Source organism: Salminus brasiliensis, chromosome 18 (genome assembly GCF_030463535.1).
Source record: "Salminus brasiliensis chromosome 18, fSalBra1.hap2, whole genome shotgun sequence".
Lineage (NCBI taxonomy): Eukaryota > Metazoa > Chordata > Actinopteri > Characiformes > Bryconidae > Salminus > Salminus brasiliensis.
The window spans coordinates 26,558,173-26,579,315 of record NC_132895.1 but is presented as its reverse complement, the minus strand read 5'-3'; the positions used below and the strand labels follow the sequence as shown (position 1 = coordinate 26,579,315).

The window sequence follows — 21,143 nt, the reverse complement described above, 5'->3', positions numbered from 1 at the left end:
TTACTGTAGACCTCCCCTTATCACAAGTGTTGAGAGCGAAGACACATTCTTCCTCTTTTTATTACTACCTATGTGTACAAGTTTTATTTTTCTAGAACATAGAATTTCACACTAAATCACTCTGACTTTGTTTATACCTTAATCATTATATATGATACAATCTTAAGTGGCATAATTCTCTGAAAGCTGTCTTGCAATACAGTAGCTCCATTACATCTACATTACAAAATCCAGTTTATATAAAGTATAAGTACTAAAATATGTATATTTGTATTAATATACTGCCATGCTCTGTAAAGAACATTAAGATCTTATGTATACTCCAGCAGCATCTAAAAAGACATTGCAACAGCACATTGCTATTTATGATCACATTAAAGTGTAATTTCAATGGTTCCACCTAAATTATTATTTTTCCAATAACATATAATTAGAAAAAGTAAGATTTATCTTTAAAAGTACTCCAGATAACTAGATCTTGTTATATCATAGGACTGCAGACTGTGTATACTTCTATTTTTCATGTTCTGTCTGCTTTCTTCAGACACATTACAAGACTGATATTGCATTGTGTTTCTTGGTTATTGATCTAAATCTAATCATGAATCATGGAATATATCAACAGACCAGTAGCAGGGTATTAGCATTATGACTGAGACAAACGATGCTAAATGGGAGTAAGGACATGATGTCTGTGACTTTCACAGCAGTTGTGCTAACAAACTAAAGTCCAGTAGCACAAAGAGATACCATTTATATTATGATTTAAATTGGATTTACAATGCTTTTAGAAGTGGCATGCCTGAGAAATATATATATGCCAGTTAGCAGCAAATAGAACTGTGGCAACATTAATGGAACAAAGGACTCCTTTAGTTATTGGAAGTTGACATGGCAGGTGTTTTAAGTGATGGAGACTGGTCTGTAGGAGAAGCAAAAGCTAACCCTAGAACTAATGCTATGTGGTGCAACATTATGCACAAGAGTATGTATCAAATCAAATCAAATCAAAGAGTATCAGCTGCAGCCTAGGCTTATTACGCCTGATTTCAAACTCTCATGTCTCACTAGGGGTGTAAAAAAAAATCAATACACTTGATTATCAGGATATGTCTTGCAATTCATGCAAAGATTGTTGGCAGTGGTTCATTTGGTGTTGTGTTTAAACCCAGACCGCTAGATAGCCATGTTGTACTGCTGTCTTCAGGTCCCACTATTAGCCAGTTTTCACACTCATGCTCTCTTCACTCCCTTGGAAGGCTGCTATTGCAGGTTCATGTTTTTAATCAGTCATTTTGTGGTAAACTTCTTACTTAGATTATATGCATATGGTGGTGCATGACAGTATAAAAACCACTACATATTACAATATATTGTGATGTTATTGTCTTGGTTCTAGCCTTAGTTTTTTATTTTTGCTATTCACTGAAGACAAGACTTGCTTGGTTTAGAAAGGTAAAAGTAAAACATTGACTGGTTTAATCTATGAGATGCTTAACCTTCAAAGTGTTTAATATTGTAAAACGTAAACATAGTAGGTAAAGTTTTAAAATGGCACACAGGATAGCATCATGGTCTGATGAAACTCAATAATGTCCTGGCATTTAACAACTTTCAATAGGGATATGCACGTTGCAGTGTTTAACTGCTTTGGCATGGTCCTATAGTGGAGGGTGCCAACAGCCAAAAGCCCAGTTTTACTGTGACCTTCTGTAAGTGGTATCACTGTAAACTTTATTTAACACTGTGTTGTTTGACAAATGCCATAATTCCATAATTTAATCATGTACGAATGCACAGTGAAACTACTGATTACACAGTTGGATTGTTTCCTCTGTTTGCTGTGCTTTATATCCCCCCACTGTCTCATAAAAGCTGAGCAAGACCTCTGCTGGGAATTATGGGCCCATGTTTTATTCAGCATGTTTGTATGACTGGACTGACACCTGGGTTCGTTAGTGAGGTCACGGAACAGCAGCAAATTCTGCTGTTTACAATTCTTGCTGTTATAAATAGCGTTCAGCACTGCATGCAACCTTCTGATGTTTCTTGAATACAGATTACAGTGGGTTTCTGTGGGTCTGGCCCATATGCCTGATATCATGGTTGGTAATGTGTTTCACCGCCAGCATTAAAGTTTAATTAGTATACTGCTTTCCTTTACTCTATGCACTGAACAGTCAAATGCAGATGAGATGCAGATGTTGGTGCTACTGGTGAACTGAACTTTAACACTGAATGTTTATCCTAATAAGTCTTGATTATAGTGTTTACGTATGGCTGCTCATTTGTTCAAACAGTTAAGAAGTGCCATACAAAAGAAAGCTGATGTAAAGTTTTTGAGGTGTATATTATTCCAAATTAAATACCTGTAAATGGTGTTAATCAGGAGGTGAATTAATAGTGTAAGCAGTTGTTAACAGTGCTCACAACTCTTGCTCACCACATATGAATAGTTTCTTGTGTTTATTTTGTTAAGCTACAAATCAAGAAGCACCACAAGCACCATGCAAGGCACAGTTTCCTAAGCTGTGGTCTTAGGATAGCGTGGGCAGTGCGGATATGGTGCAGGGAAGGGGTTAATGCCATTGATTCAGTACACTTGTGAAGATATCTTGGGCACAGCACAAGGACCAGTGCACTAAGAGCAGTGTGTGTGTGGGGGGGGGGAAGAGCAATGCTGCTGCATGTGTTTCAACTAAAGGAATTACTCATTTGAAGCAAAGGAACAGCAAAACCCCCAGTGAGCCATACGGGCCTCTGCCTGCAGCCATAAGCAGTGGTTGAGGAACATTACTTTCCTGAGAAGAGAGCAAAAGAATAATGTTTTCCCTCTGTCACAGAGAGGGGGAGAACGAAACAGAGAGTGTGAAATGGGACCTATCACACTGGCACCACCATTCTCACGACAGTTCCGGCAAAACATCCTGGAGCATACGCACTCATTGATTAACTTGTGTAATCTCATGGTATTTGGGGTAACATACATTTAAGATAACATTGGTTCTGCAGGGTGCTATTTGTTTTACCATATAACTTGCCTCCTGGCAGTTTTGCGCTATGGCTTCCTGACAAGACGAAGAGATTAATTATGTAGCACCTCCATGTTCAGTTCACTTTTGGGCGTAGATACCCTCTGCTTTCCTCTTATACAAGTTGAATGTTGCTTGAACATCCTTTTCAGTTATATATAACAGTAGATGTAAAGAGCTAATCACATAACAGTTTCTTGTATGCTGTGTTTAACAGAATAAATATTTAACAGAATAACCTGTATTTATATTGATATTGATCACATACTGAGCCTGCTGATTATGACAATGTTTTAGTAATTTCATTAGGCAAATTTAGTTATTTGTTGTTTTTTTTTAATGGACAAAATCCCTCCCTAGCCTTGGTTCCCAATTAATGTGTGGGCCATCAAAGCTTTGCTCTCTTGCTTGTCTAATGTAACTCAAATATATTCAGGCTTTCCAGCTTTATACATATTTTATTGATTCTCTTATTTTCTAGTGTCCAGTCCAACCATATGACATCATCACAGCACCATTTCTCCTCTGCATGATGTAGCTGTGTATTTAACTATTAACTATAAATGAGTCTGTTGACTCCTATTTTAGAGTTTTACATAATGCTTGACAGTTATGTTCTCTGCAGTTCCCTCTCACTTTGCCCTGTCACAGCACTGGTATTAAAAGCAGCCTCCTTCTCTAAAGTCCTCAAAATATAGGCGACTGCCAATCAGAATAGGGGGGGGGGAGTGTTTATAGACATCTTACCCACATGAAGATATTGAAGTTTATTCATTTATCATGTCACTGAGATGCTTTATAGCTGTATTCTGAATGGTATGACTGTAAGTAATTAGTTTGTAAAAAAACGTTATGACTATTGTTACATATGTACAGCTTTCATGTTGCATGAGTTTGTCCGAAACGCACAGTTTTTAAAGCAGGGGGACAAAGTCTAAGTCTCTGGCCCTTTCTTTTCTGGTGGCATCACTGCCGTGTGGTCTTGGAGGAGGGCAACAGGGAAACATTTCTCGCCCCCTATTCAGCCTATGGTTTATTGCATTTTGTTGCACATGACCACATTGTATTGAATAATACTATAGTGCACTACAGAGTGTAAAGTAAACAACACATCAATCTTTCTTCTATAGTTGACTCTCTCAATGATGTATCAACTTTGCCAACTAATCATTTCATCTCTAGTATTGGGTACATTAATATTAACATCTGTCATTTCAACAACACTGCCATTTTCTACATTACATTAAAGATTAAGTGCTAGGGCAGATACACGATTTTAAAAGATTCCAGTAGTGTCAAATTGTCATGGCTTTTCACCACAGAGTAATGACAAAAGAGTGTGGCCCATAAACCACTTGCCAAATAAGCTGGCTCAAATGTGACTCAAAAGACTGCTAAAAAAACTACTGCTACTATTTAGGGGTTTATGCGTGAAGTGAAATATTCATAAATTGTACCTGAATTCCAAAAACTGAAATTTAGTGCAAATTAGAGCTGTAGGGAAGAATGTAAGCATAATCAGTTCTGCATATTGCACTTGTCATGCATGGCACAAATGCCTTCAAATGAGTCACTGACAAATATTTGGCATTCATGCAGTTTCTCAAGTCCTACCTCTGCTTTGGCTTGTTTCCATCACTAGCACTTTTTGATTAGCTTCTAGTCTAGTGTTTGTGTGTTTGTTGTTTCCTGTTGTTGGGGAAAACAAGGTTTATGTAGTAAAAGACCACATTAGGACACATTAAGTTACAGGGCTGCTGTGTCCCACCACCAAAGAACTAATTCTCTGCTGATAGCTTTCATCAAATCTACACCAAATGTGGGGTTATGGAGCAATAAGACACGCCAGACAATGAATCTTTGGGTATAATATCAAGTAAAAGCTACATGGCAGCTGCACCACAGCCAGTACTTTTAAAACACATGGTACAAGCTCTCGGTTCGAGACACTAATTAGGTAGTGGCAGCTGTTTACTAGAGCACAGGGGAGCCAGCCAGCAAATGTGATTGTTTTCTTCTTTCTTTTTTTTTCATGTTAACTCTGTAGTGTCAATTTATGACGCAATTCCAATGCTGTGAGCTCCTCACATAGCTTCAGCAATGGGGGGGCAGGCTGGATAGGCAAGCGGCTGTTTACATAAAACCTGCCCGCTGCTCTTTCGGAGTGACTCATGGTGAGTGATTACAAGTACACAGCTAATACTCCTCACCACAGAGCAGCGTCATTACCCAGACCGGCCTCATTACTCCTGCTGACAGACAAACTGTGGATGCGGCGTTTAAGGCCGTATTACCATTTAGCTTTAGACCATTGCCTGCAAGGTGACGTCAGAAGATAAAGATCTGCTCTGCTGACATGTTTCACTTAAAAAGATCATAATACAATTTGCAATTTTGTTTTCTGCACAGAGGTGGCACTCAGGTTTTGCACTAAAAATGATTCAGCGGTTTAAAAATATATACTTCATGTGGTATTAAGTATTTTAACTAGGTTTATACCATTCAAATAAACATTCTAAATTTCAGAGAATTTGTAGGGTTTTAACTTTTCACAGCGTGAATGCCTCTTTACATTTTTCAACCTGTGCCCTAGGGTTCAGTACTGTAGCTGCCTGACACAGACACAAAGTGCCTGGGCAGTGTCTCTTTGGTGATTTACCCAAAGCACTGATGCTAGCCTGCAATCAAAGAGTGGATCCTGTCATCCTTCATGCTCTCCCAACTAAAGACACTAGGCAGTTAGACTATGCTGTGCCTGCAATGTGCTCTGTGTATATCTAAAGTATACAACTACTGCACTCTTGTACCCTCTAGGCATTTGTCATCCCACACCACCTGACACAGAGTGGATGTTTCTGGCCTCTGTAGATAGCACAATGAGTGGGAGTGTCAGATTTGCTGTGAGAGAGCACCAGTTTAATGTGCACTATCGGCCAACACAGCGTACATTGTCATTGCTAATGATCCAATTATCAAAAGCATTTAGAGTGATAACTGAGTGTTTCATTTTCACCCCGTTGTTGTGTTCTAATTTCACTCCCCTGAGATGTTTCAACAATCTGCAGATACTGTACATAAAAGGTGTTAATGGTTGAGCAACTTGCAAACAATCTAGACTAGGTTTTTATAATTTCCTTTTGCTTTTGTTTAAGCAACTGATGAAAATCAAGATGAAAATAGATTATGTAATAATGGCATTATATTGATAGCCTCAGTCATGATGGCTGACCTTGCTTTGATGATTCTGTCACTGCACCTTGGAGGTAAATGACTAACTCTACCATGACTTGTAACTTTATGTGCAAATTAGTTTATGCCTCTGGGACAGAAGAGTATATGATGTCTATATTAGGTGCATTACCACAGGTGGTAAATAACAGCACAGTTGAGTTTATCCATGAGGAAATACTATAGCCCGCAGACAGTATTCATCCAGCTGCACAACTGTTCACATGCCTATAGTTACTGTTGGAAAAGCATTTAACAGCTGTGCTCCCTTAACTTATTTATGAGAATTATGCCTCGAAACACTCCACACTTCTTTTCACAACCATGTGTGCATAGCTGTGTTGTTTCTTTTTTATATTTGTGTGGAATTTCATTTCTTAAACTTTCAGAATGATTTTGTTTGATTTTTGTTGATTCAAATTACATTTTAATTATTATGAGTCACTTTTTACACAGGCAAAGTGTGCAGTGCACTAGAATATCAAAGTATGCAGATTGGTTCACAATATCTTTGTGTAGGCCCTAATCTCATTAAATGCGCTTATCTTTCAGTAAGCTCCTTCCAAATTGTCGGAGTAAACTGTTATTTTTTCTTCAACATGGAATGATTTTTAATTCATTTATTTTTTGAGATGCAACTTACTTGAGGTGCAACTGAGTACTGTACAGCCCTGATGTCCTGCAAGGATGTCTTCAAGCAGCCTTAATTGATTAAATGAATTACAAATGAATGGAGTCCCATACACCTCCATAAATTAAGGCCCCAGGCTTTCTGGTGCCTGAGTGGTCTTTAGTGAGCGCTGCCGTTAGAGATTCATTACACTGTTAATAACCTGTTGACAGTTACTGATGAGTACAGCACTTAATTGTGTTTGTGTCCTTTTGAAAAGGTTGAGGTACTGGTGTGAGAGAGGTTGGTCGTGCCCAAGCTTCAAAAAGAATGGTCAGCGTTGGGAGTAGCAGAATATTGCAAAAAGCAGTTGCTGTTTCTCAGCTTCTCACCTTGCCTCCTGGGTTTTGTTTGGATATGAGGCTTTTGCAGAGTGGAGAAAGCTAATATCTGACTGCCATTCAGTCCACGTATTGCTGATGTACTTCTGGATGGCATAAAACACTTTTTGCTGAGCATTTTACATGTTTATATGTTTTAGAATTGTATGTTAGTTTTTATATATTCAATTTACCATTGCCCACTGCATCATTAGAACCCGTGTATTGATGCAACTCACAAAACACTGTCAGTTGATCTTATAAATGAAATATGCACCATGTGATAAGAGCCATATTTGCATACTGCAGCAGCGCATATTTAATTTTAGTTCCAGGAATGACACGTGTCATGTTTTGCAAAGGCACGGTAGCAAAGTGTACTCACCTGATGTCATTGGCTTTACATGGTTCATCTCTTGGGCTCCTCAGCCAATTTGAGGAGGATGATTTGGTTTTCCAGTCTTGGGGCACTAGCTCTGCTTGTTCGTTCCAGAACATGAGGGGGAGGTGTTTTCAAGCCCACCTCACGGACTCCATTGATAGGTCAAGGTTGGAGGGTTCCTGGGTACAGCTTCTCTGCATCTCTCCCCAGCAATGAGCTGAACACATCCCGACAACCTGCAGTGGAGACTCCATCCATTTACGTCCCCACACCTCTTCACCACTACAAAGCGTGCAAAAACGCAAAGAAAATCCAGTTGGGAAAAGAAATCATGAAGCAGTATCCTTATTTGGTAAATGAGTCTGTTCTTGGGTTCTCTTGATGTTCTCTTTTGCTGTGTCTTCGTTCTACTTCCCAGTGAACGTCGAGATTCATAGCCCCCTCACTGGCGCCGGAGAGAGAAGACTGGGGGCTCGATGTGCGCTTGCCTCGGTTGTCATGGTTGCCGGATGGAGTGTGGTCTCCGTGTCGGCGGCGTCTCAGGCTCTACACTGGCGTCTGTCTTAACACTGCTCCTGCCTTGCTTTTTCTTGTCTTGTCTCCTCTGTCCTTCTGTCTTTCTCTACAGCTCTTTTACCCTGCTATGTCTGCGTTTCTTGCTTTTTCTCCCCCCTGCTTCACCCTGTCCTTCTACTCTCATTCCCTCCCCTATTCTCCCCCATCTCTCTCTCTCTCTCTCTCTCTCTCTCTCTCTCTCTCTCTCTGCCTCCCTCTATGCAGCATCCCCCCAGTACCCTCCCTCCTCCTACCCTCTGCTTCTGCTTCTCCACATCAGGTTGTTTTTTGCTCTTGTTGTCAGCTCGCTTTCTCCCACTCTCTTAAAACCTTGTTGAATGTGACAGCGGACGCTCCTCGCCTCCGAGGTGCTCCGCCGGTGCGCTACCTGCCTTGAGCGCACCCTTGAGATGCTGTCTCATCGAATTGCTCCCTAATTCTCCTGTGACACCCCTCTCGTTGTGCAGCGAATATGGTTCACACTGGAGCCGTCATTAGCGTGTGCGTTTGTTCCATCAAGAGCGCCCCCCTCTCCATTCCCTCTTTCTCTAGTCCCCCTCTCTCATGCACTCGCCTCATAACAATGCAGTGAGAGGCTCAGTGGGTATGACTGTTAGAGTGCAGGTGCGTGCCTGCTATCAACTCAGCCCTATCCGAAAAACAAGACAGGCGTGTGGCGCTGTTCATTTGGCCATGGGATAAGAGCCTTGTGTGTGCGCGCGCGTGTGTGTGTATGCGGTGTGCACATGCTTCTCCTGCCGCCGCTACCACACATACACCCAGAACAGCAGTCCAGGGAGACGCCCACCTTTAAAAACACACACAGACGCCGAGATGACTATGTGACAGGTCGTAGCATTTTTCTACAGACACAGCAACAGCCTACACATCAACCATTTCTCCATTCCATGTGTGTCTCTGCTTTACACTTATTTAAATGAGATGCACTTTCTTCCATATACATCTGTAGTCCAACCAAACAAGAATGATGGATGATGTATTCCTCATATCATTACTGAAACCAAATTTGTTTAGTTATTAATGATCAATGGTTATAATATTGAAATATGCAATTTAAGACCCTGTGAGATATCTTGCAGTTAATCTGTTCATTGACCATTTAGTAGAACACTGAGGATAGTTCTCCCTTAGCATCTGTGGTATTTGGGCCAAGGATTGTATTCTTTTACTGTTCTTCACATTATTGGTTCTAAATATGAATGTTTTTCATAATTCAATTTTACTCTCCTTACCTAGGGATTGATACCCTATTTCTTCATAAAATGCATTGTGGTATCTCTGGGCTCTCTAAAGCATCATTGTTGTCACTTCATCACCAGTAGTTCTTCATCATTCCTCATGTGGCCATGAGCTATGGCATTTATAATGTATGGATTTGTTCTGTTGTTACTCCTGCACTAATGGCCCCCATACACTGTGGACCCTCAGGGTCACTGTGTAGATTGGTGCTGGACTCTTGGGAGGCACTTCTGACTTCTAGCCTGATGAGTGTTTTACTAATACTTTCTGTGCTGGTACATCCATCATCCCTGTTCTTTCTTTATGCTAGCAGATGGTAATATAACACATAATGTTTAGAGCAAATCAATTCCAGTAATTTCAAGGAGAGGAACAGAAAACACAGAAAAGCAGCAAACAGCAAGTTCCATGGTTACAAAGCAAAGGTCAGGTTGCCATAAAGGAGCAACACAGACTATTGAAATACAGTGTTAAGTTTAAGTGGCCAGAGAGAAGGGAAAAAGAAAGACATAAGAAGCTGCGCCCAGCAGTGACGGGGTGGGAATTGTAAAGGATTTGACACAGGCAGCACACTGCGACAATCGGCTTAGACTGTCACAGGCATGTCGGGAAATCTCTCGCTTTCGTTGTGCAGGCTCTGAGGGCTTGTTGAGCCAAGGAATATCAAGCAGCAACTGGCACAAAAACCACAGACAGAGCAGCACAGTCAAAAGAGTATGAGAAAAAAATAAGGGCAGAAAGAAAATCTCATTGCTGAGCTCAGGGCGGGTGCAGTGACTCCAGCATTGTCTCGCCGAAGGGTTTGTGGGCTTGTGCTTGTCAAATCATATATAGAATATATATGATATAGTTCAATAAATAGGCCCAGGATTCCATGTTGGTAGCCTGAACAACAATTTCAAAGCATTGAATTTCTATTTATTTACCTCTGCACCTGGTGAGCAATCTGCAGTACATGTCTTAACTCACATCAAGGTCATGATACAAATGCTTCATACTTGAAGCTTGGCAATAATATAAATATGTGTAAATTGTGTAAATGTGCAATCACATACTCAGGTTTGGCTTGCCTCATTTTCTAGTCATGCAGCTGGCTCTCCAGCTACCCCTGTATGTTCACAGAGTGCAGCTCTGGATCTAGGTTATAGTTACTCCTGTTGTCCAAACTTCAGGCAGCTGGCTCCCCAGCTACCCCTGTTTGTTTACAGAGCGTGAATCTGCACCTAGTTTGTTGTTGCTCCTGTTGCCCAAGCTAGGCGTGTAACTTTAAGTTCAGGCCCCTCTTTAGTTTACCTTCTTGTTATTATTCCCTCTCAGCTCCCTGCTCCTCCCAGTCCCAGGTTTGTTATTTTTGCCATCTTGTTTGCCATGTTTTGTTGTGTTCTCTGTATTGACCCTTAGTTGCTGCACATTATTTTTTATTAGCACCTGTTTTGGTTACGTTTAATAAACGTTCTTGCTTTGTTCCATCTTTGCGAGTGTTCATCCCTTCTTGTCTGACCATACACACCTTGACAGAATCAAATTCACATAAAACCGTCCTGTCTCAGACAGCTTAGACATCAGCAACTACAGACCAATATCTCTTCTTTCTTTCCACTCAAAGATCCTTCCATCTATAATCAACCTTCTCTTTCTCAGTCAGAACAATCTACAGGACTCTAACCTGTCTGGCTTCAGAGCAGCGCACTCTACTGAAACTGATCTCATTGCAGTTACAGAGATTGATTGTCCTGATTTTCTTTGACCTCTCTGCAGCTTTTGATACAGTGGCCTACAGAATCCTCCTGTCTGTCCTCACTAGCCTTGGAATTACCGGCTCTGCATGACGATGGGACATGGGACATACCAAGTAACATGGCAGGGGGAAACATCTGCTCCTTGTAGCCTCTCCACTGGCGTTCCACAAGACTTGGTGCTTGTCCCTCTTTTTTCTCATTCTACACTGGCTCTCCAATGGATTCTCTTACCACTGCTATGCTGATGACACTCAACCCATCCTTTCTTTCCCACCTTCTGACACACAGGTTTCTACCCACCTCTCAGCATGTCTCGCTGGATGGCAGCTCACCACCTCAAACTCAACCCCAGCAAGACCATCTCCTTTGAAAACTGACTTGTCACTCAGTTCTACAGCCTTGGTGGGGTCATTGATGATCCGTTTTCAAGTCATGTTGCAAATCTGATCCGGTCATGCTGATTTCTCTTTTTCAACATCTGGAAAATTCAATCCTTCCTCTCTAGAAAATACACATTGGAGAGTGATCATGTTCCTTTTCACTTTTAAATTAGAGCAGACCAGTAAAGGCAAGCTGAAAGATTCTCCCACAGGGGCATTGTTACATGCAACTAGCTCTGTGTGTGTCATTAATAAAGAAAGAAAAAAGTTACAACAAACACACAGAAACACACCCATGATCATTTGATTAGCAACAAACATGGTAAGATAAGGGATCCCCCAAATGTTCTACAGTTACTGTTACAATTACGTAACAGCATTACATGCATTTTGTTACTACACAATCCTGTAGGTTACCTAAATTAAAGATTAATTCATTAATTAATTCATTCATTGACTACATAAATACTGGATAATGTTTGATAAGGCAAATTTATCAGAATGATTAGAAATGTACAAATAATATGAATAAACCAACCAAAAAATACAAGCTGGTTGAAGTCATGTGAAAATAACATTTATAACATATTTTAACATTTGGACATTTGATCTTCACATAAACAATACTAAAAGATGACTGTAAGCTATTTTTTATAACTAAACACACAAAACTGAAATGTCTTTTTAAATCATTTGGAAAATAGAATTAATAAAACACCACGCAAATTAAACTTGCTGTGCTGTCTCTTTTGGGTTGTAGATGCATATACTTTAACATTAACTGTGGCAAAATCTACCTGTGGGTCCCACAGTGACTTTTTATGATTGCTACAGACGTCTTTACATATCTTGAGGTCTGCTTTTGGACTGAATTGCTTGAGATCTTTTTAAAAACCTACCCAGACTCATATGCATCTACAACACTCTTTCTGAAGTGGTGATACCACTGATATCAAGAGCAAATCAAAATAAATGTCTGGGGTTTCATCTGAGGACTGAGGACTCAAAATCAGCTTATGCATTGAACCTGATTCTCATTTTAGACAAATAGTACTAAATGTGGGGGTGTCCTAACTTTTCTTCACATGAAAACCGCATATCTATTTATTACATTACAAATCTATTTATTTTACAAATGATTTTTAAAAGACATTTCTTCAATTCATATAATTTATTGTGAAATATAATTTACAATAACAGTAATAAATTACAGTATAAACCAATCAAAGAAGAACAATTTAAATAGCTCAACACAACTAATATAACAAGTGATTTCTCTATATCAAAACAAAATACCACTGTTAATGACTACTGCCATCTCAAGCATCTCAGAACAAGCATATTTAGTACTTAGTAGAGCACCCTTTTGCTGTTATGACCTGCTGCAAATGTGTCTATCTATTTAGCCAGACACCTTCTGGCAGCATTCTTGAATCTTAGATCATTCCTTATGGGCAATGATTCACTAATATTGTTGGGTTTGTGTGCTGCAGTCTCTTTCTTCAAATTCCACCAAATATTTTCTGTGGGGTTCAGTCAGTAAAAACTAAATTAAATTGAATAAATCTTCTACAGGTAAAAATACATTGCCTCTGTAAATTGTAAAGCACTTTTTTGTGGATTTAAAGCGAAACTATGTAGCGCTTTCACCTTAAAATAACAGCTTCAGTATTATGTTGATACTCCACTGATATGAGTCCATATTCTGTATTGAGAATAGTTCATGTTCAGCACGCTACCACTGCACTATGTTACTCTGTGAGTGCTTGTGAGAACTGTATGACACTGCATAAAATGAGTCACGAGCATTTGTAAACCACAATGGATTTTAAAGGAAGTAACAAAGATGAAGTAATGTGACTGAGATGCAGACTTCCAGCTTTAATTCGTTGGGTTTTCAAAACTTTACACCTATTTTTTATACAAATGCCTTTAATTTTCATAGTCAGTAACTGGACTATTGATTGAAGCAGTTTTAAAAAATCATTCATAATTAATTAAGGAGATACAAGGTCTGGAGTTGATTTCAAGTGATGCATTTGCATTTCATAGTTGTTCAGGGAAATTGTCAATATGTGATCCAAAGAGGTGTCAGTGCAAGTAAAGAAGGTTGTGATTAGGTTGGAAAAATAAAATAACTTTTGGAGTGGCCAAACTGAGTACATTTTAACTGGAATATATGCATCAAAAATTTTGGAAGACCACATATGACTATTAATGTAGATAAAAACAGAACACCGTTACAACATTTAGTGAAGTCTAGAACACTCGCAAACAGGCTGGCATATTATTATTACCAAAATTATTGGTAACTTTCAACGGAAATGTCAGATTAGACTGCTAGAAAGCATTCTTAAATGCCTGTCCAGTTCTGGAACATTTTTTTGGGGCAGATGAAACCAGTATTATGAGTATGGTGAAGGAAAGAAAGGCTTGTTAATCCAAAGCATACCACATCATCTGTCAAACATGATGGAGGCACTGTTATGGCTTGGACACACAAAACTAGCAGAACAATTGGAACTATTAACTATTTCTAACTGAATAGACATAGACATGTCTCATTGGTCCATAATGTTAAAGTTGTGGCAAATAGGCAAGAGGATATTGATACCGTGTGAAAAGAAAAGCTCATGGTACAAGCAATCTCAAAGCAGGCAGTGGCTTTCAGATTCTCTCATGCCATCGGAATGTGAAGAGGGAGCTTCAGCAAAAATCAATACGAATGGCTCCCTGCAAGCTGACAGATGGCAGGCCAGGGAATTATTTGTTGTCACTGGCATCTCATTTTCCGAACAAGCCCATGTCCCTAATTTAATTGTTGAAGTACACATAGTCAATCTCTCGTAAAACTCTGGGAACATCTTTACAAGTGTGCTTAAATTGCTAAAGGCTAAGTATTTTCTTTATATAAATTTCATTTCAGTGTCATTTTGCTAAAATTTAAAAGAAGTGTAATGAAGTGTATATGCAACATGATTTATGCTAAATGCAGAAAGAATGACAAACACTTATTAATGCTTGCACAGTATTAATGCTTGCTGGCTCCCAATACAGAAGCATCACTATGGTTATAAACTTGTAATTGTAAAAGTAATTACACAGTTTATCATTTAATTAAATGTAACAACATATACAACTGTATGCAAAAGGTCACTTCTGAGCAAATCAAAACCTCTGCACAGGTACACCACACAGGCTAAAATTCTGTGGGGGTGGAAATAGGGTTGGAGGGCATGAGTGCTATATATATGGAATTATTTAAATTGCAGAAATCATTCAGAATAAAACAAACTGCACATGGTACACCTGGTTTAGTCTTGACTCTTGGCTGAGACTGATGGGGAATAGTGGTCTGTAGTGATGCTAAAATGTTAAATCAACAATAAAAATTGATGAGAACCCATCAGTGCCCATCAGGTGCCCAGTTTAGGAAAAAGAGGAAGGAAGAAGATGAGGAGAATGACGGTTCGCTCAGAGGGCCATAAACGCTTGAACCGCTGGTTCACTAACCACTTCAGCGATACACCTTTTATCAACTGAACAGCGTTTGCCAACAATTACTTTTTAATTAATCAAATATTAAAAAAAAAATTGCAAAATGTTTTATATTTTATATATTCAGTTTGTATTTTATTTGTAATGTTTATTTTGTACATCCCTAAGGATGTGTTGATACATGTCAGCTTTGGTTCGATTAAAACAAACCCTGGTGCGTTTGCTCTATTAGTGTGATTTAAAACAAAGTTGTGCATGGGCATCGGTTTACTCTTGCCCACAACATCTAGTATTAACCCTGCAAGTTCGCTTAACCTATATCATGCCATTTAGATCTGCACGCTTCATCACAGGTGGCAGAGGGGAGGAAGGAGGGAAGAAACATAACCCCAGCATCTGAGAGCAGCCAAATATGTCTAAGTAAGTTTTTTAAATACAAGTGGAAGCTGGTGATTGACTATAGAATAGGTGATGCAGCATTTGAGTTGGCTAGAGCTTTCATTTACAGACGTGAGGTCTGAAGCACAGTTCAGTTGACAAATGTGCATAATAAAGAATGGCACACCTAAGACAATAATTTATCAGTCAAAAATGCAATGTCTTTACTCAGTAGCAAAATATTGTACTGTAACATCCCATACACCAAAATCACAGTATTATCACACCAGGATGAAGAGAAATTACATTAATCTGTCATGTGCAAGAACTGTATGTGCATTTGGGGTGGTTATAGTTGCAGTGCCTCATTAACTTCAATTGATCTGCAGCACTGACAGAGAGTCATTAACTGTCACTTCAGGAGAAATGGTGATGCTCTGCAGAGGCACATGCTACTCATAGCCCAGGCATAATAGGACCTTATATTTGTCTCACATGCTGCATCTGAGAAGGAGAGGAGATAAAAGGAAACTAATATGTACACTAATATGTAAACTAATAAATATACTAATATGTAGGCGTGTACATTCAAGAGAACCTGAAATCAAATTTTAATAATAATCTATTGTTGTATCTATTGATGTCACAAGACTATGTGTGTGTGTCCATTGCAAAAAATTACTAATACTAATACGAAAACTATTTTTGAGTACAAAGTTTGTAGTCTACTTAAAAGTTGAGAATACTCAGATATCCAAGATATATACCCAGAACCCGTCGTATTTTGAGTGTGGTTACGGTGCAATGCAAAATGGAAAGGAAGAAGAACTCACAGCTTGAACAGGTAAAAATGACAGATGTTAAAACACAGAATCCACTGAAAACTGAATTTTTGTCTATTTTTGGCTTTTAAATGGGGCCTACTTCTGACTTCATTCTGACCCTTGATGTCAGCATAGACAACATAGCTGTTCATTCCCAGAACATCTGTATGCTATTGTCCCAAATGTACTATAACATGCTCCACAGCTAGTCATTTTATTATTAGCCTGCCAGATTTACCACGTTTTATCAGCTTGCCACCAAATCTATTGTATTTGCATATTATAACCTTAGAGAGTATGTTATCTAAGAAGTATATGAATTAGGCAGAAAAGGCTTGGCCTATGGTATAATGATCATATTATGCTTTAAAACAGTGCGAAAGCTGGAACACAAATGGTGGCTGACTAAACTAGAGTTATTCCAGTCTTTTTGGAAAGACGACCCTATTGAATAAATGTCTGCTGTGATCTCTAAAGCTGTTAAAATCTAAATTGCTTTGCTATCTGGTGTTGGATTTTGAGTCTTGGTTCCTCTTAAGGCTTTTCCTTTCACATTGAGTGAGTTAATGTTGCCACTGCCTTGCTCACCCGGATCTCTAAAACACATCATCAAATATCAACAGTATCCCAGTTGCTTTGTAAGCAATACAGATGATGTGCATCTCCATACTCCCATCGTCCCATCATTCTGGTACAAGTCAATCTTTGTATAAAATTTTGTTTCAGACAGGCTTTTCAAACTGTTTTCTAACATAGTCTAATCTGGCCTTTCTGTTCTTGAGTGTTACCAGTGGTTTGCATCTTAAAAAAAAAAATGTGTGTATATGTGTGTGGGTGGGTGTGTTGGGGGGAGGGTGTTTTAGAGGGGTGTAAGGCCCCTTAGGAGAGGTGGATGGGACCAAATGCAATCACGCTGGGTGATGACAGAGACTCAGTTGTGCTCAGGGTCTTGTGATCAATAAAGCCATTACACACATCCAGCCCGAGATGCAGCGTTGCATTCTGCACACCTTCCGTATAAACACACACACCTTAGCACAGCAAGTAGAGGAAAGAGACAACCTTCTTTGTTGGAGGATGTGTGTGTGTGTGTGTGTGTGTGTGTGTGAGAGAGAGAGAGAGAAAGAGAGAGAGAGAGAGAGATGCAGGTTGGATGCAGGAAACATTGTCAGGTGTGAAGACCTGAGCATCTTTGACAAGGGCCAAATTGTTATAGGCAGGTGACTGGGTTAGAGCATCTCTAGGTTCCATCAGGCTTGTGGGAAGGTCTGATCAAAAACTGTTCACAGGGTATTGGGCACCTAAGGCTTATCAATTTCTAAGGCAATCTCAATTGGTCAGAATTCACAGAAGAATTACTATGGGACAAGTTTCAGTAATTTGTAATGATGGTTACAAGAGGAATACCTCACGATTCATCACACTCAGCTCACAAGAGCTGCAGACCAATCAGAGTGCTATTACTAACTCTCATTTGAACTGTGACACTGGGGCATCCAAACTACAACCCAAGCCCAAAGCGTGATCGATAAAACCCTGTGCTTGTCAGTTGGAGAGGTGTCCTTTTCCTACAAATACACGCATTGTGGCCAACGCGTTCTATTTTAACTTAATCAGTCCCCAAATGCACTGGGCTTCTTTAGAGGTCAAAAAAAGTTTATGTAGAAATGTGTAGTGAGATTTTTTAAAATGGCAATTTTTGTCTCCTTTATAGTAGAACAGTGCACTACAAGTATTTTGCAGCCAAACAGGTATTGCCTTTCTACCATTTTTATGAGCAATCCTCTGAATGTTTTTTTGGTCTTCCAGACCTCAACTTGACATCCACTGTTCACGTTAACTGCCATTTCTTAATTACATGTGTGTGTGTATGATATATGATATATTGTTTTCAGTGGATTGGAGTCCCAGTAAGAGATTGACACATTATAATCAACTGCAAATAATCCAGTGACAGATAATCAGTCATGAGCTTTGGCTGTTTGGAGTGTGATGTTGATAGCTTACACAACAGCCTCGGCATATTGAATTGAGGGGTGCGTGATTAGCATACAGCAATGGGGGGGTCACATGGGAGGCCAAAGCAGTCAGAAGTGATGTATAGGATTTGGAAAAAAAAGCTTGAAGAACCCAAAAACCATGGCAACGACATGCAAACTAGTCCTCCATGACTGACAATGGTTGTAAAAAAATCCACAGTATCTGGGTGTGTTTGCTTTAGACCTGTTGGTGAGAACAACTGTCTTTCCAAATAAATAAATTGAAAATGGATTATCCTTTGTAGTCCAGGTAATATGAAAGATGCACTTACTGGCACTATCTATATTTTATAGTTCATATTAAAAGAGTTCTCCAGCTATACAGAGGTGCCCAATAGATAATAAGTGAAATATTGCTTTAATGCACATTTTGTGGAAATCTGATACATGCCCATATATTAACATATGTTATATTAACAATATGTCATTAGGGATTGGCCATATGTTTAAAGAAAAAGTGCATATATAGTCAAGTCAAGTCGAGTCAGATTTATTTGTATAGCGCTTTTTACAACTGTTGTTGTCACAAAGCAGCTTTACATAATTAGTAATTAATAAAAGACAGAGACAAAAAGAAGAAATAATGTAAGGATCAAGGCATGAAGGATCAAAGACCAAACAGTAAGCAAGCCAACGGCGACAGTGGCAAGAAAAAACTCCCTCAGAGCTGGAGGAAGAAACCTTGGGAGGAACCAAGAATCACAAGGGGGACCCATTCTCCTCTGGTCAGAACTATTTAAACATTATTGATAAAAATTTCCGAACCAGATACAACGGACAGGTAATAGTGGTGGATAGTTATGAGTCCATTTAGGTTTTAACATGGTCATTAAACAGGTAGCAGTGGTAGGAGGGTGTGTCGCTGGTCTGTTATTGGTGGTGGTGGGTGGGGGGTCTCATGTTTGGATTGGTAGGTGGCAGCTGGTCTGACACAGGTAGAGTGGACCTCAGCGGGCAATCTTCCAGTAGGTCGGGCTGGGTCACCATTTTACTCAGAGAAGATAAAAAGAGAGAGTTAGTACTAAGAGGATTTTATGGAGCGCAGAGAATATTGAGCAGTATCTGATGACTCTGGCAGGTCTGACTATAACAGCCTAATTAAAAGGAGAGAGCCAGAAGGTAACACAGGCACCGTAGCACCCTGAAACTCTAGCGTCCATCTGCTCCACCGTCCACAAACCTGAGTGATCATGTGTAAGCAGCGAGATGACAGCTCCATCTTCTCAGTGTACTACAATTCCCTGTGTCCACGAACCCCTGGACCTGCAACCTTTATCTAAGGGGAAACATTCATTTACCAAAAGCTAAACTAAACAGATGAGTTTTCAGCTTAGATTTAAAGATATTCTAGAGTTGGGGGCCTTTATAAGAAAAGGCTCTTCCCCCTGCTGAGGTTTTCTGAATTTTGGGAACGAGTAAGAGGCCAGCATCCCGTGATCTAAGTAGTCTTGATGGTTCGTAATATGTAATAAGATCCCGCAGGTACTCAGGAGCGAAGCCATGTAGGGCTTTATATGTTAATAGAAAAATTTTGTATTCAATACAGAATTTACCTGGGAGCCAATGAAGTGCAGATAGAACTGGACTGATATGGTCAAATTTTCTAGTTTAAGTAAGGACCCTGGCTGCAGCATTTTGAACCAGCTGAAGTTTATTGAGGTTCCTGCTGGAACATCCTGACAAAAGTGCATTACAGTAATCTAGCCTTGAGGTAATAAAAGCGTGTACTAGCTTTTCTGCGTCCTGTAGAGATAAGGAGTTTCTTAGATTGGAGATGTTCCAATGCTGTCCTACTATATCCTACTGTCCTACTTATACTATATTGGCTATATGTTGCACAAATTATAAATCTGAGTCGAATGTGACGCCAAGATTTTTAGCTGCTAAACCAGGAATAATGAAAGCATCAGCCAAGTCTAACATTAAGTCTGATAGTTTTTTTTCTGGTGTCTTTTGGACCTAAAAGAAGAACCTTGGTTTTGTCACTGTTAAGGAGAAGAAAGTTATGTGACATCCAGAGTTTTATATCCTTTACACAGTCCCCCATTTTCTGTAATCTAAATTTATCATCAGGTTTGGCTGATATATAGAGCTTTCTAGTAATGTAGTATGATCTATTGTATCAAAGGCTGCACTAAGGTCTAGTAGGGCTAATAAAGATACATAGCCTTGATCAGAGGCAAGAAGGTGATCATTCGTAATCTTATGCTATATACTGTATAATGTATAACTTTTTGTAAGTATCATATATTGGACACATATGCATTCAATTTGGATCATACATACATTTTCACTGGTAAGTAAATACATATATATTTATTATATGTATAATACACATTATTACATTAAAATACAATCTGGCAGTGGACCTTTGCATTGTTTTAAATGACTTGAAGGGAATACAATTTTACCAATACCATTTTGGGGCTACAAGATTTTTGTATGACAGCAATGATTTTCTATCATCTATTCCATCATGTTTATATGTGTTGATTTGTGGCTGAAAAATATGTCCCATGTTGGATATGTCCCATGTTCACACACACACACACACACACACACACACACACACACACACACATATATATAGTATTGGCATTCATCAGATTTCCATGTGGATCAAACTGTTGTTTACATTGGGTCCATTTGATGTGAGGAGTTCAGATTCAAGTCAAGGCCATGCTGGTAATCAAGCAGAACCGACAATTCAAATCAAAATTGCAAGCAGGTCAGCCAATGTCACCCTGCCAAGTAGTTAATCAGCTGCGTATGTGGCCCAAAAATTCATAGGACGATATTGGTGAATAAGGCCCAGTGAGATATTTCTTTATTGCAGTG

The 21,143-nt window shown here is 39.3% G+C and overlaps 1 protein-coding gene and 1 long non-coding RNA gene across 2 annotated transcripts in view; one reads left to right on the top strand and one right to left on the bottom strand.

Annotated features, from left to right (window-relative positions):
- LOC140538913 (short transient receptor potential channel 5-like) overlaps nucleotides 1-8,333 on the bottom strand; it is a 31,202-nt gene extending 22,869 nt beyond the window's left edge. Inside the window, exon 1 of the mRNA XM_072661455.1 lies at nucleotides 7,636-8,333. The gene's annotated coding sequence lies outside the window, so the exon portion shown is untranslated. The remainder of the gene's footprint in view (nucleotides 1-7,635) is intronic.
- On the top strand, nucleotides 7,785-14,445 carry LOC140538914 (uncharacterized). The gene is made up of 3 exons (XR_011977803.1): nucleotides 7,785-7,984; nucleotides 11,206-11,362; nucleotides 11,475-14,445. It is a non-coding gene; the product is annotated as an uncharacterized lncRNA (long non-coding RNA).
- The last annotated feature ends 6,698 nt before the right edge of the window (nucleotides 14,446-21,143 follow it).